Source organism: Cervus canadensis, chromosome X (genome assembly GCF_019320065.1).
Source record: "Cervus canadensis isolate Bull #8, Minnesota chromosome X, ASM1932006v1, whole genome shotgun sequence".
Taxonomy (NCBI): Eukaryota; Metazoa; Chordata; class Mammalia; order Artiodactyla; family Cervidae; genus Cervus; species Cervus canadensis.
This window is the reverse complement of record NC_057419.1, coordinates 97,880,188-97,893,987: the sequence shown is the minus strand read 5'-3', so window position 1 is coordinate 97,893,987 and position 13,800 is coordinate 97,880,188. Positions and strand designations below refer to the sequence as shown.

The 13,800-nt window shown below is 40.6% G+C and overlaps 1 long non-coding RNA gene across 1 annotated transcript; it reads right to left on the bottom strand.

Annotated features, from left to right (window-relative positions):
• Positions 1-5,377: 5,377 nt before the first annotated feature.
• On the bottom strand, positions 5,378-13,161 carry LOC122435129. Its single transcript, XR_006267591.1, has 2 exons — positions 12,716-13,161; positions 5,378-6,738 (listed from the first exon to the last, which is right to left on the bottom strand). It is a non-coding gene; the product is annotated as an uncharacterized LOC122435129 (long non-coding RNA).
• Between the last annotated feature and the right edge of the window lie 639 nt (positions 13,162-13,800).

The window sequence follows — 13,800 nt, the reverse complement described above, 5'->3', positions numbered from 1 at the left end:
TATTGGGACCACATAAAATTAATGGAAAACAAACAGTTTATCAAGAATAACCATTTAGGGAGAAGTGACATCAAAGGCGTCTCTATGATGTCTTCCTATTCAATAAAATGATATGGGTTGTATTAGTTCAAGTTTTTTTGTGTGCCTTAGGAATGTTTTACAGTTTTTTTTGGTTAATGTTTTATGGTCAATTCATTGCAAGGTATTTTAGATTTTTAGTTTGTTTTGTAAGTAGGGTTCTTTCTTCCATTATGTCTTCTGTGATTTTATATGTCAAAGGAATTGACTTCTATAAATTAATATGGCACTCCACTAATTTTTTTGTAATTTCCTTTATATATATATTTTTTTTTCCTTTATATTTTTTGATCTAACTTTATTGGCTACTACCAGAATTTAATTCAATATTTAGTATGTTAATAATAGTGTTGTTAGTAGACATCCTTTCCACATTAGGCATACTATTTATTTTTGAGCTGATATTAATCTACTTTATTAGGTTAGGGAGTTCTTTCATTTCTGTTTTATTTTTTAAAAAATAGATGGTGATTTTGTCAAATGTGTTTTTGGAATCTCCAAATACATGTCCAAACTGAGACAAGGTGTTAGCATATTTTTTTAAAAATGTAGAAGCATTACAAGATTAAAAACTGATGTCAAAGTTTGAGCCCAGCCTTGTGTTAAAGGGGCAAACTAGAATTTCTTAATATAGAAATGTAAGAAGAACACACCTGTTCATGATCTACCTCTTATGGGTTGCTTCTAGGTGAGATTCTGAGAGTGGGAGTTTAGTCAGGGACCCTGAATAGGTCCAGTAATCCAGGCAGGTGAGCATCAGGCAGGAAGAATCAAATAATCCACAAGGGCATCTCTTTGTGGTGAAAACCATTCAGGAACTGGATGATGAGGTGATGGTACCAGGGGAATCTGGGGAACCAGCAGTGGTCCAGAGGAGCTCCAGTTACCTCCAGACACCTTAGGACAGCATCATGCCCATGCTTTGCTCCTGTAATTAACTACGTATCTCTCTTTTTAAAGTTTAGATATAATTGACTTTTTTTTTAAAATTGAGACATAACTGATACTTGTATAGTCCTCAGTGGGAGGCGTTAGGTGGTAGCTGGTACATAAATATGAAGGCCTCTCTTTTTCAAGAGAGACTAATGGAATTCTCATTTCTAAAATGCAATGTAAATTAATCTCTGGGGCAATTTGCCAACCCTGAAAGATGTGGGCAATTGTTCTGTAAAGCTGAACAAGCCAAGTTTCTATCAAACTTTTCTCTGCTCCCTGCCTGTGGGAGGGTAGCTAGACTCCGGAAGGCTGCCCTGAGTGTTTGCACAAGGACTGAGGAGGAGCAGGGGTTGGGGACGAGAAGGGGACTCGTTATGTTCCTGAGTGCTCAGTGGCATGGCAGCCAAAGCAGCCGTCCGTACTCACCGACAGGATCATTTCTGCCCCCTACAGTGTCCCAGGGCCAGGGGCTTTCTCAACAGAAGCATCATAAATGGCAAGTTGTCTTAAGGGGTGACTTTCAAAGAGAACCTCAGTTACACTGAGGTGAGTTACATTTCCCAATTCAAAATGGCCTGTTATTGTCTCCACTCAGAGATTGAAATATAAACTATATCTCAAGTGATCTAGAGGGGAAAAAAATTACCTTGTGCTTAATTGATGGCAAAATATTCACCAGTTTCTGTACCTCTTGATGATGTTTGCCTAACTAAAGAACAATGAATGAGAAAATATTAAAAACAACTGACATCTCACTCTAGAACTGTAACAGAATGTAAATTAAAATCAGATTGGTGATTACCTAAAAGCGATCCACAGTACTGAAACTGCAATTAAATTGATAATTTTTTTTTTTACATTTTTTATTGTGTTTATTTTTTTACTTTCTATTTTGTATTGGAGTATAGCCAATTCACAATGTTGTGATAGTTTCAGGTGCACATCAAAGGGACTCAACCGTACAATCTAGAATGTTATAGACATCGCTGAATCAAAGTAGACAAAACAGATGAGCAGGCTGTTTGCTGATGGGCGGGAACCCGTGGTCTGGGCAAAGGAAAAGGCGTCCTTTTACTCCGTCAGCTTCCCTCTCTGGCTCTCACTGGTGCTTGGCACACAGGGGCTCTGGAGGCGGAAGCTCTCAGGGCAAACCAGAGCACAGTAAGGCCCAGCTTTCAGTTCAGGCCCCTGAGTCCTGAGAAGCCTTAGTGCAATAACCATGTTTTCCAGTTTCTATATTTTATGCTTTGATAGCTGAGGCCTTGCTAATGCTAGAGGGATCGCCTCTCCCAGAGGTAGTCAATTGCTAAAGAGAACAACAGGGAGCACACCTTTCATATGCAAACCAGCCAATCAGAGCCGAACTACTTCCTTTTTGAGGTTCTTACACTGTAAGTCACTATTCCTTTGCCCTAATAACCTCAGGGCCACATACCAGACAACTAGGCAAAGCCTCTATGCCCAGAGCCTGCTGAAATTATCCAAAGTGGCCAATCCTAAGCCTGCTTATGTTGTCTTACCCATTCCTTCCCATGGAAACCACAACAGAGGTTCTGTCCATGTATATTCCCCTGTTCTCTCAGGAGGCCCCTGGAGATTCCCCATGTGTCCCCACACAGCATGCCATGTCTCTTCTTTTTAGGTATTTGTGAGTATAATAAAATTCTTCCTCCATTTCCATGTCTGTGTGTTTTACCATACCTGATTAAAATAAAACCTGGGTACCCTTTAAACACTCAGCATCCACTAAGGACTAAGGCAGGGAGCTTGCAGGAGGCCTGCACCTGTGGAACCTGTAGGAGCTCAGAGATCCTGTGTAGAGTATGGTCCACAGAGCTCCAATCCAGTTCTCCAGTTGCTGAGTGACCTGGCAGGAAAGCACTTAACTTCACTGAGCTTTACTTTCTTCATCTAAAACATGGAGATGAGGGTCTGCCAGAGAGCCTTCTATGGGAGATAAACGAAGCACTCAGCAACTCTCATAAATGTTAGTTCCCTTCCTGATCATTTCTCATAGTTGTTTGCCTTTATCTTTTTACTCCATTTAAAATATACTCTTAACAAATTTCACACTTTAACTGGTATTTATTATTATCTGCTTTTATCCTTTTATACCAGTGCCTAAAGATAGAAATATAATGCAAACCACAGAGGTAATTTTAAAGTTTCTAGAAGTCTAAAGTTAAAAAAGAAACAAAACACAGGTGAACCTATCTATGAGCTAAAAAAAAAAAAAAACCACAGGTGAACTTAATACATACAGCACATGTGAATTTGTATGCTAAATTTTCATCAGAAATACTTGATTTGTATATTTTACACTTGAGTTGTATATTTTACACTTGAAAATGTATATAACATACCCAGGCTGTTCCAAACATTTTAAAGTTTTCCAATAACTGAATTGTCAGTTCCTAAATTTAAATGACAATTGATTAAAATAAAATTTAAAATTCATTTCCTCACTTACATTAGCCACATTTTAAGTGCTCAACAGCCATACATGACCTGTGGCTACCATATTGGACAGCCTAATTTTATACCATTTGAAATATATTCTTAACAATCTTTTAACCATTGTTTATCATACCAATGTATTGATCCCCATATTCTTAAAGTAAATAACAATATTCTAATATTCTATCGTTTCATTCTAGAGTGCAACACATCGTTTAAACTTGGTAAGATTTTTTTACCTTTAAAAATATTCCTACCATAGCCAAACCATCTTCTTCCAGTTGCTGCACCCTCAAACCTTTCAAATTGGATTGCATTCTGATGTACCAAGTGCAGCTGAAACACCATTAAACGAATTAGTGCTTGATCATATAGGATCACTCCAAAATAAATTGGTAGCCTTATTCAGCCTACACTATTTAAAAATGTTTCCTGACCTAAAATAAAGCCACTAGTAAAAACATGACAATCTGATGCAAAATGAGATAGAAACAAAGAATAGGAAGAAACATATGCAATTAATTATGCAATTAATGGAGCAGCAATTAATATTACTTTGAATAAAAGATTTATCTGGGGAGAAACATTTTAAAAATTATATAGTAAAATGAATAACATTTCAGTGAGGGATCAATATTTATTCATTCTCATCTTGATCTGCAGGAAATACTAAAATCCAAAATCCATTTGCATCAAAAGGAGAAAAGATGCTTATCTTGAGAGAAAGATTCTTCCTATGGGAATTAGACAGGAGTTGAAGACATTCCTTTTTTGAGGCATAACCAGTTGAAATGTGTTTCTATTTTTAATGTAACATTTGTAATTAAATTAGCAGAAAAGTTATAAGAAGAAATTATATTTTCTTACATGCTCCCTATTTTTCCCTACAAATTATTTATTGTCCATCATTTATGAACTTTCTGGCATTGCCATTCCAGAGCCTCCCAAGTGAGACACCACAAGATCACGGTTAACTTTGCCTTCTTCTCATTTGAAGATGACTCCAAGTTCTTTTATTTTTATTTTTTGCTTTTATTTTTAAAATGCTTGTTAAGACTTGCTTTTCTCTCTCTTCATTGCCACAGACTCCCATCATCTCCCATGTGGATTAATCTTGTACTGTTGCCTGGGTTAACCTCAAAAAATAAAGCAACTGACCGATTATTTAGATGATATCATGCTATACCATCCTCTTATTTAAAAGTAACCAGTGTTTCAGAAGACTGCCTTCCATCTACACTCTTAATCTTCAGTGATCACCATTCTCCCTGCTTCTCCCCACAGCATACTCTCTCATATTGGCCACATTCGGTTTTGGACACTTTCTTAACATCTGTTTCTGCACATGATTTTCCTTCAGTCTGGAATGCCCTTCTAATCCTCTTGGCAAACACCTATTCATCCTTCAATATCCAACACAAATGTCCCCTCCTTAGTGAAATCACCATACACTCCTCTGAACAGTCTATATCACACCCTCCTCTGTGGTCGAACAGCACTTTTAGAAATTCTTTTTCAAATCACATTTGCTGTATAATTCTAATTTACTGTGTGCTTTTCTCACTAGTCTTTGAATTCTGGGAGGCCAAGAATCGAGTTGTTATTCCTAGCACTTAGTGCCATGTCTGGCACATGACTGGCACTTAGTAAATGTTGAATCAATAAATCAATCAACGAATGACAAAATACATACATGTTGCTGGGTGACCAAAAATATAAAATGTCTTTTTCTTGCCTGACTAGCCTTTTGCTCTGTACAGTTGTCCTTTGAATGATGCAGAGGTTAGGGGTGCCAGCCACCTCACAGTTGAAAATCAGCATATTTAATTTTACAGTTGGTTTTCCTCATCCTTGGTTCCATCTCTGTAGATTCAACCAACAACGGATGGTATAGTACTATAGTATGTATTTATTTAAAAAAAAAAAAACCATGCATAAATCTGACTAAGTAGTATTGCTATTTAATATAAACGTTATTTGTCAAGTCAGTTAGCAGAGGATTACCACATATTCAACACACACAGGAAATAAATTTCTAGCAAAGTTTAAACTTCATGCCCTATCTTCTACATCAGTAATACAATCTATACACAGAGATATATGTATTAACAGAAAATACTACTTATTCTAGTAGATGGAAACATGCATAAAAATGAAGAGAGACCCTTATCGTATGCTCAAAAAAGTCCAAGGAGGATCCAGCAATCCTACTTCTGGGTATATACTCAAAAGAACTGAAAACAGCTTCTTGAAAAAATATTTGTACACCCATGTTCATAGCAGCATTATTTACAATAGCCAAAAGGCAGCTGCCACGAACAGATGAAGAGATAAACAAAATGTGGTATAGACAGCTGACCCTTAAACATCATGGGTTTGAACTGCACAAGTCCACTTATATGTGGATTTTTTTTTTTTCCTTAAGGAAATATTCCAGTACTACATAATCTGCAGTTGTATGACTCCGCAGATACACAGGAACTGCAGATATGGAGGGCTGGCTTTAAGGTACACTTGGATTCTCAATTTTGTGGAGGGTTGGCGCTCCTGATCCCTGTGTTGTCTAAGGATTAACTGTACATACAATGGAACATTATTTCTCTTTAAAAGGAATGAAATTCTGACACATGTTACAATATGAATGAACCTTGAAACATTATGCTCAATGAAATCATCCACTCATAAAAAGGCAAATACTGTATGATTCCACTTAAATGAGGCACCCAATAGTCAAAATTCATAGAAACAGAAGTAAAATGTTCATTGCAAGGGGCTGGAGGGAGGGGAAAAATAAACAGTTATTATTTAATAGTACAGAGTTATAAGGATGGATGGTGGTGATGATCGTACAACAGTGTGAATGTAGTTAATACTACTGAGCTGTACACTTAAAAAAAAGCTAAGATGGTAAATTTCACGTTATACGTATTTCACAATGAAAAAAAGAAGTAAGCCCAATGAGTCCCATACCACTGCCACCAAAAGGGTTCCCGGGGCTGTGCGATGTGGCCTGTGCTGACATGAAGCTGTCTCTTTAACTCCAGATGAGACCACGGGTCTGGCTCTCACCTGATTTATCTGCAGAATCTTCAAATTCCACGAGGAAAGAGTACCCGTTATTCCAGACGTGGAGGCAGGTGGTCGGGTCATAAGAGATGGTGAGCGGCTGTAAGCCAGGATCGTAGACACTGTCCCTCCACCGGATGTTGATGGGCGACTGGCACTCACCCGCCGGGACCAGGTCCACTTTCTCCCAGAGGGGGTGCACTAGGAGAAAGCACATCGGGGCTGTCATCGAGAGGCCCACTAGCTGGAATCCTCACTGCGGGGATCATATGGGCCCACGTAGGTGTGTCCTCTGAGTTCACCGCCCATGGGAGCCAGCTGTGAGGATTAGGCAGACATCCTGCAAAGCCTGGCCAGACGTTAGCATTGCTAAGGTCCCTGGAGTTCTGTCTGTCACACGTGTAGCTCTGACACTGTAAGTTCAGGTGTACACGCACACTCGGTCTCACACGGCATCACCACTGCTGATTTTTCTACCAGAGTCAAGCGCCAGGTCTTTGTGGCAAGTCCCTGATAAATCTCAGCAAATTTCTTATAACAAAGAGAGCTATGGACACGTGATGGACAGACTCCACGTGTATAATTCGGGTTGTCCAGGTCTCTGCCCTTTAGAAGCAGCATGGATGGGCAGAACCAAGACCAACAGGAAAACCAGACAAAATATGAATCGAGATAAATCATGACCAATGCCCTTCTGAACCTCACCCCACCGCTGAGAATGAGCCTGAGGATTTGAGAAAGTGACAAGGCAGCTGCTGCCCAGTCAAACCCCTCTGTGCATGGCAGGGTAACTGGTACTCAGCTTGTCAGAAAAAAACAAGCTTGCCTCTGGTTTCCTCTTAGACGGGAGAGAGTTCTCTTCCTGAGGTAGTTGCCCCAAGTGGGATCCTACAAGTGGCCCGCAGTATAGACACGGAGCGTGCCAAGGCAGTTTCTAGACCAGTGCTTCTCACAGGAGGGAGCTATGGGGACCCCAGGGGACATTTGGCAATGTCTGGAGACACTTTCAGTTGTCCAACTGGAGGAGGGTGCCACTGACATCTAGTGGGTAGAGGCCAGAGGTGCAGCTAAACATCCTATATAGCAGCAGGATGGGCTTTCACAAAAATTACGTGGTCCCAGATGTCAGTAATGCCAAAGTTGAGAAATCTTGGTCTGGAGCCAAAAGCAATAGGCAAACTCAGGGTATTCCCTTTTTTCTGTTCAGCTTTTCACATAATACAGATCATCTCTTCTCTAGAGGTCTAAACCCGACGTTTTGGGTTTTCTCCCTCGGTATAAAATAACTTCCGAAGAACAAGAACTTACTTGAGAGAAGGAGAACTTTCTGTTTCAGAAATCTAAAGTGAAAAATGGGGGGAACTGGCACCATATAATCATACTATTATTGGACTGGAATGCAGATTCCTTGCAGGCAGGAGCCATGTCTCCCTGCCCCTTTATTGTGCCCTGTAGCTCCTAATTTGATAAATGCCCTTTAATCTGAGCATGGATTATCCAAATGCTATTGTTGGGTTAAAAAGCTGTATTTGGTTAGTTTTTAGTTTGGTATTTTAAAGCTTCCAGAAACCCCCAGAACAGCCCTGATTCAGTCTTAAAGCTGACCGCCAGCAGAGACCTGACAACATTTCCCCTCTGAGATGCCCAGAGGGAGGCTGGGGCTTTGAGCATTCACACCCTTCAAAACCAGCTGGTGAGGGTCTGTCTCCCATGGAGACTAGGGAAGACAGGAATGATGAGCAGATGCCTAAGATGATGCCCTGTTTCACCTTAAATCGGCCCCCACTTTGTTCAGGAAATGCCTAGAATCTACTCCCTCACCCACACAAACAGCAGCCTGAGGAAACCCGGCCTGTTCTTTCAGTGGCTCTCTTATGGTCATAACACGCCTATCAATTCACGCCCTTCAGTTCACAAGTTTAGCTTCCAGGCTTTGTCACACTCACTTCCTCCTTTTGGAACCCAGACCATCCCCCCACAAGTATCAGGGAGCCCTTGGTCACTGTCCTCTTAGTGAAGCCAGCTTTTGCCCCGGGCTTGTTTTGCTAAAGATAAATGCACATTTTTGTTCTCTTCTTTCTTCCTGCATTCTAACAAAGTACAAGTTAAAATGATTTCTTGGTAGTTGCTCAGACATTTCCTCCAAGTAGGAAGGTGATTATATGCTCTAATGGAGCCTGTGTTTCCAGCTTCTTCTGTGTGGAAAATGAAATAAACGGAGCTAGTGATTCTGTCAGCCAAGGTTTAAGGGGTGACACCACACTGTCATTAGGAAGACTTCACTAATGGAATGTGCTAAGAGCAACGCAAGCCCTCTAGACTCCATAGTGAAGATGTGCTTGCCTTCAGTCCTCATGTACCTGACTGGTCCTGGCTTTGGTTTACTTTGTGTTTGTATCACCTTCAGCTCCTGCCTCTGAGGTGTCAGTCTTTCAGCATCATGCCTGCCTTAGCCCCTTAATTCCTATTCCTCCTCAGAAATCAATTACCCCTCATTCAGCTCAGGTTTGGCTCCTATTTTTGGCTTCTCACCTCTTCAGCAAGTGTCACTTCCGTACCTCTCTGATTATCCTCTTAAACAATCCCCTTATTAATCATTGCATTCTGATCTTTTCCTTCAAAACGTTTATTACACAGATATAATGATAATTATATGCGTGTATGCATACTTATCTGCTGCCCCTCTAGTTCCCCACTAGCTGGCTTTCAATCACTGCTTGTGGACTGAATGTACAAAATAAAGATCATTCTGGGAAGGGTTTGAGAGGGTAACAGGCAGAAAGGCTAGGGGCCCCCAAATGGAGGAAATAGGCTGCAAGTGTCAGACATTTTTTCTCTCTCTTAAGCAGCAGGAAACAAACAACAAGAGTCAGATTTTTTTCCCTTCTCTGTATGAAATTAAAAGGTGGTTTCCTTTAAAAATCTGTGTTGCCATAACAACACCTGGTTCCACCAGAATTTAACTTTTCCCTGAGCTAACCAATGTGTTTTTCTTATGGAAATGTTTTTCTTAAGCTATGTTAATGAACTATGTATTTACCTTAGACTCTGTCTTTCTTTAGTACTATTCTGCTTAAGACTCAGAACCGACTTGACAATCCAGTATGTTTTACTCATGCAAATATTTTCTTATGCTGTGTTAATGAGACTATGAATTTGCTTGGAAACCTGCCTTTCTTCAAGATTCCTGTCAGTCGTTTTAGGGCCCAGGATGACTCACCTTGTACCAATGTTATCTCAAAATGCATGTTGTGGGTGAGTGGCCTGATGCCACTCTCTGAGTTTTGAGACATTTCCTTTCTCTAATTAGCAGCCTGCTAGGAAGTATATAACTTCCTACTAAAGACTAGCAGCGGGGCACTCTTTCTGCCCCCTTCTGATGTCTACGTCAGAAGCTTTCCCTATCTCTTTTACACGTTAAGAAAACTTTATTACATAAAAGCTCTGAGCAGTCAAGCCTCGTCACTGGCCCCGGATTAAATTCCTCTCCTCTGGAGGCCAAGAATCCTGGCGTCTTTCAAGGCTCAGCAACAACCTTTCAGGTTCATTCCTGTTTTACCTTTATTTCCTTTTACTCTGCTGAGCACAGTTTTTTCCTTAAGGATCTTTGAGGCTTATCTCTTCTTTGCCCAGCCCATGACCACCAGCCTAGTTTAGGCCCCTACACCGTACACTTTTCCTCGAGGAAAAGTCCTTTTGCTCACTTTTCCTCCTCTCTTACTACTCTCTACTATGTTTTGCCATCCATCAGTTTTCCTAAATTACCACCTTCATCATGTTGTTCCCATGTTAAAGACTATGTGAAGTTCAAACTTCTGTGTCCAGGCACCAAGGTTTTCATATTAGGAACCCACCATGCCCATCTAATTTTACTTCTCCTCATCCTTCCCAAACTCTGATCTTACCACGCTATTCCAGACCTTGCCAGGTTACTCCCCTTGGTCAGTCAGTGAGATGTGCTGAAAATGTAGGGTATAGGATACCCCACTGTGCTCTGAAGACTTACTTATTCATGTAAACTACCTCACTAATAATTTTTATATTGATTACATGTTACAGTGATAATATTTTGGATATACTGAGTTAAAGAATATTATGCACATGCGTGCATGCTCAGTTGTGTCTCTGCAACACCGTGGACTGAAGCCCACCATACTCCTCTGTCCATGGAATTTTCCAGGCAAGAATACTGGAGTGGGTTGCCATTTCCTACCCCAGAGGGTTCTTTCCTGGGAACAAACCTGCATCTCTCGTGGCTCCTACATTGGCAGGCAGATTCTTTACCACTGTGCCACCTCAGATTTTGACCTGTTTCTTTATCCCCCACTCAGAGTGACTATTAAATCAGAAGAGTACATGTGGCTTGGATTATATATCTTTTGGACATTACTGCTCTATACCGTCATTAACCTTTTCTCCCGTACCTTGCCTTGTACTGTCCTTTTTTGTGAGATACGCTGTTTCCTCATCAAATTGAATGCCATTCTAGCGGGCCTAGGGCTACTGCAGTGAGGGTATACACAGGGACCTTTCACGTGACTTGGTTGAGTATGGTCACAGAATCACAAACTGCCTCGTTAGAGCATCAGGGCTGTAAGAGGCACTGACGCTGAGCCCAGATAACCACAGCATCACACGCAGTTACCACCGCAGCAGACTAAGGCCCACGTTTCCTGGTGGTCAGTTTAGGGCTATTTGCTAGTGCATTGTGGCTGCAGATACCCCTGAGGCTGTTAATTAAATCCAAAAGGTTCTTAACGCATCCATTGTTTCTCAAGATGATTTGAAAGTTAATGGAAAACAATATAGTCTGGGTATCCCAGCCCATATTATCAGGGGAATAATGGAATTCTTTGTGAAGACACTGCAAAACAAGCTTTTCAATACTGTTGTTCTCCAGGCTTTATTAGTGTTCTTCAAAATTAATTAGAGAAATAATAGAACAGTTTTCTGACATAGTTCAGCTAAAATATAGACCAGTCCTGTCAAATAGAAGTTTCTCTGCTAATGGAAATTTCCACAGGTAGCCATATAATCTGAATACATTATTTACATGCAAATACATACATGGGGCTAATAGCTACATTTTATACATTGCTATTCTATTCCAACTTGTTTTAAAAATAAATGTTCCTCTTCTGTCTAAAACTAGGGAGATCACAAATGTTAAGAATCAATAGAATAGTAACAAATCTGTACCATTTCTATTCTAGATGATGTTCTTTATATTTCATTAAACTAAAAATTAGTATTATTAAACTTATTCCCCAATAGTCTAAGGTCTGGTCGCTGTTCAGTTTAATGAGAACACAGTCAATGATGGAAGAAACAAAATAAACTTACAATAAAAATATATTTATGAAGCAGTTTCAAGGCAATGGATTTAGCTAGATTGGCACTGCTCATAAGTTCCTTTTTAATGTGCATATAGGGTCAGAGAGAGTAAACCCAAGGAAGAAAAGTTGAGAAACCTACAATCTGGAACCTAAATGTTTTTTATCAGACAAAAAATTAAGCTAAATTTCACTCGATGATACATGAAAAGTAATTTTCTTTTCATTTTGGGTAACTGGTGCAGGCTTTAATCTTTATTTTATCATATTACCAGTCCACAGGGTTAGGACTGTCAACATTTACTGTCTGTAACTTGAGATCACAGCAAATAGCAGCTTGAGTTGACACCAGTGATTGCCTGGTGATGATGGGGAATGAAGGTAGAGCATAGGGCACAGGCCCTAGTGAAATGCTACTTGTCAGTTTGCCATACCCTCCTCCTTCAGTCAGTCCTCGCTGTGCTCCCCAGATCCTAAAAATGGTCAGACATCTGAGGGAGGTGCTGAGCATATGACATGGTGATGATGGTGATGATGATAACAACTGTGGTACTAGAGGTAGCTGCCAGCACCGAGTTCTCGCTGTGTGGGAGGCGCTAGCTAAGGACTTTGAACATTAACTAACCTCTAGTGGTCTTGGGTCACAAGTGTATTGGGCCTTCCTCTGGGGTCACTGAGCTTCCAGAATCAATGAGTACTGTCTTCCTAACCAAATGATGAGGGACCAGGATATCCAAACAGGACATGCTCAGTGGCTCAGGGCAGCAAAGACCAAATATTCTCCTGGGTGAAACAAGGAGGGACAGTGTAATATGTGAAAACCACAATCAAACAGTGAGTCTCACCTGTTTCTTCCAATAACAAATAAGAACATTTCATCTGATGTGGGAAATTAACCAAAAGAAGTCCCCCTGGGACTTCCCTGGTGGTCCGGTGGCTAAGATCCTGCATTTCCAATTATCAACCAGATCCCACATGCTGCTCAAAAAGGATCCCATGTGTTGCAACCAAAGATTCCGAGTGCTGCAACTAAAACCCAAACAAACAAATAAAAATAAATATTAAAAACGTTTATTAAAAAACAGAGAGAGAATCCCCCACCTACCTAAGCCACTACCTTCTGGGGTTTTGTCAGCACTAAAAGGAGCAAACTATCCTAAAGACATGAGCATACTGGATTTACTTTCATCATTGTGTAAATAAAAAGTAAATACTTTCTGTAAATATAAACAAACAAGAAAATAAGGAAAGCCCTCACACTTAACACAAAATTTAGTAACTAGATAAATATGACTACTTTTTTCCATTTTAGCCTTAGACCGCTGCGGGGAGCGGCTTGAAAGAGCTGGCTCTGGGAGCTGCCTTGATTGATTGTCGAGGGTCTGTTCGCAGACATAGCTCTCTGTCCCGCCACCCCTCTGAAATTTACTATCCAAGTTAACTCCTAACAGACCATTAGTGAGCCTTGAATGCACACAAGGTGCAGATAGATGGCTTTGCACGACTGCCCTTAAGATAAGTAGGATGCCTTTGGCGCCAGGAGAGAGCTCTGGTGATTGTTATCTTAAAGATGATGTACATGGGGAAGAATTTTCTTTGGGATGCCTCTCTTCTTGGTTTAGTATATATGTAACCCTGAGAAATAAAGAATCATCATTGACTGCAGCGATCCTCTCGACCCCATCTGTTCTGTCTCCTTTTTTCTTAGCCTAAAGGAACGCGTCGTGTTGCTCGCTGAAATCTTCCGGCTGGCCCGGCAAGTGGCGCCCAACAGCGTGGAGCTCGACGAAAGTTCCTTGCGGCCGCTGCCCGTTGAAACTATTAAGGTAAGTAAGAGTGTGTGTACTTGTATATTGAGGGGCAGGAAGGAATATTGTTGAGAGTATAAACCATGGGACAAGATAATAGTCGTCAGTTGTTTGTGCATATG